The sequence below is a fragment of the Plectropomus leopardus genome, unplaced genomic scaffold (assembly GCF_008729295.1).
Source record: "Plectropomus leopardus isolate mb unplaced genomic scaffold, YSFRI_Pleo_2.0 unplaced_scaffold117, whole genome shotgun sequence".
NCBI lineage: Eukaryota > Metazoa > Chordata > Actinopteri > Perciformes > Serranidae > Plectropomus > Plectropomus leopardus.
Window position 1 is genome coordinate 1 of NW_024612394.1, and position 2,603 is coordinate 2,603.

Consider the following 2,603-nt stretch of genomic DNA (forward strand, 5'->3'; position numbering starts at 1 on the left):
CCCAAAAATTGGCAAGAATTTAGTAAAAACATGAAAATTCCTGTTTCAGAGTCGACTCATCTTTTCCACCACCCAGAGTTTTAGGAAGAAGGCAATGAGCAGCAAAAGAAGAAATTACTCAAGCATAGCAAGAAATTTGTAAAAAAAAAAAAAAAAAAAAAAAAAAAAAAAGAATAAATAAATAAATAAAGTAAAATAAATTATTTTTTAAGTAAAATAAAAAACAAACAAGTAAATGACCTGCCAAAAATGCTTAAAAAATATAATAATTCTGTAAAAAAAAATAATTCCCTAGCTTTTTTCTCTACATATTTTTTTCCATCTTTTTTTCAAAATAATTCTTTAAAAATTTTACTAGTTTCATGCAGGTTGTGAAACATTTCTTACTGATTTGCTCATTGTCTTTTTTTCACATTTTTTTGGGGAATAAATGGCTCCAATTTGCTGAGAGTCTAAATACTTGTCAAATGCATCTGAAAGCAGCACAAGATGATGTTGCTCCGGGTTTCAAAGGTTATTATGTATATTTTAAGATTTTTAATGCCAAAGACAACTTCACAGTAATTGCTGTGCACATAAGAGTAAATAACTTATAATACAGCTAAAGTGTCACATCTATTTTGCAAAGCATTCGGGGGAATCTGAGCAGAGCAAAGTCTGGTGAAGTCTGCGCTGAAAGCTGGCTGTCTGCAGGGCCACATGGAGCCACTCGGTGAATTGTGCATTTTAACAGCTCTCGGCTGTTTTGACTCGATGAGCATGTTCCCATAAATCCTCCCGTCTGAGTGAGATTTACCGCTTCAGTCTTTGCGACACGGGCAGTTTTGAATTATCAGCGAAAAACACTTTGACACGGAGGAATAAAAACCTCATGAGTTTGTTTCCACATCAGAGCGCCGCAGAGCCGCCGTGTTGTCCAGACAGTCCACTTGAGACGCAGACTTACTTACGGCGTCTCTCTCATCCGTCTGTCTCTGCAGAACCATGCAGAACCAATGTTCCTGTGCATAATGAATTAGGAACACTCCAGAGAAATGAAAAATTAAAGCAGCGGCGGAAGAGATTTAATACTTGATTATCTGAGCTTCCTCTGTGATTGACGTCCCTCCTTTTTTCTTATCTCCCCTCCTGAATCCTTTTACTTGCTGGAGCATGCTGAGGGTTTTTAAAACATAATAATTGAATCTTTCTTTTCTCCTCACAGAAAAAAGTCGACCCCTTCGTCAGCACGTTGCTATTGCCGCACCCCTTGAAGACAGAGATGAACAAAGTTTTAGTTTTCACTGAGGTAAAAACTTTAACTTTTCTTCCCCCTCAGCCTCGCTGAATCTTAATTTCATAGCCAGCTGATTGCGTGCCGTTGATGAATTGCTTTAATTGCGTCTGAACGTGATTCAGATGTGCAGAAGCACCTTTTTATTTGTCTGTAATGAATGAGCTCTGCTGTTTTGATCACAGAAACCTACAAGCAGGATTTGATTAATATTCCCATCGAGCCGCACAGGTTGTGGGCTGTAACTCAGATGTTGCATGTTAACGACCGTAATGAATGGGACTGGAGGGGTCTGCCAGACTCTGACACGCCCCACATCAGATTTAAATGGGCAGCGTTGTTCCTGTTTTCTCTGCAGGATGCTGATCAAGTGAAAGCTGCCCAGGAGAACGGAGCTGTGATGGCTGGAGGAGCAGAGCTCGTACAGCCGGTGAGTTGGTTAATAAACGTGCATGAAGAGTATATTTACTTTACACTATTAGTCCAAATAAAGTGTTTTTTTTCTTCGGATTTGTATTTCAACTGTACGATCATTAGAGCTTCTTGCAAAGTGCGTTTTTCAACAAGCAAAGCAAAGTTAATAAAAGCCGCAAGTGGCATTCATGCAGTCCAAGCTGCATTTACAGTAAATGTTTGTTTAATTTTTAATTCACAGGAAGCAAAACTCCAGATGCTCTTTATTAAAATTATTCATGGTGGTTACGTTAAATGCTGATTATTTTATTTTATTTTATTTAACAGGAACACAGCATGTTAATGAACTTCAGTATAAAGTACAAATGCTGGAGTTAGCTGGATTGACAATTTACATCTGTAGTCCCTTGGCAGGTAACAAACAATAAAAATAAAGATCAAAATAAAAAGGAAAGAAAGAAATGAAGAAAACAATACAATAATTGACAAAAGTGCAGTAACAGGCAGTATGGCATAAACGCTCAGAACCATATAAATGACACCCACATGTACAAATGATAGTATAAGTGTTAAAAAAAGGTTTGATGTTGAAGTTTGTGTGTGCACATTAAACACATCAACATGTCTGTAGTTTTCTGCAGAGGCTTGTGAGAAAAACAAAGTATTTCTTTAAAAGGAGTCTTTAAAGTTTAACACCACAGACAGTTTAAAGTTTGACCTGATCAGATTTTTTATTGATTTCCAGATCTTAGATGACGAGATTTCGGCAGACTTCTACCTGGCAGTGCCGGAGATACTGCCGAAGCTTTTACCGCTGAAAAACAAACTGAGGAAGAAGTTCCCAAAAAGCAAGCGAGGTAAGCTTTGTCCCGGCGTTATAATCTTTTCTGTAGAGGTATCTATTAATGTATTTTTT

General features: G+C 37.4%; 1 long non-coding RNA gene across 1 annotated transcript; it reads left to right on the forward strand.

Annotated features, from left to right (window-relative positions):
* The first annotated feature begins 1,096 nt into the window (after window positions 1-1,096).
* Window positions 1,097-2,539, forward strand: LOC121963557. The gene is made up of 3 exons (XR_006107255.1): window positions 1,097-1,288; window positions 1,632-1,703; window positions 2,433-2,539. It is a non-coding gene; the product is annotated as an uncharacterized LOC121963557 (long non-coding RNA).
* The last annotated feature ends 64 nt before the right edge of the window (window positions 2,540-2,603 follow it).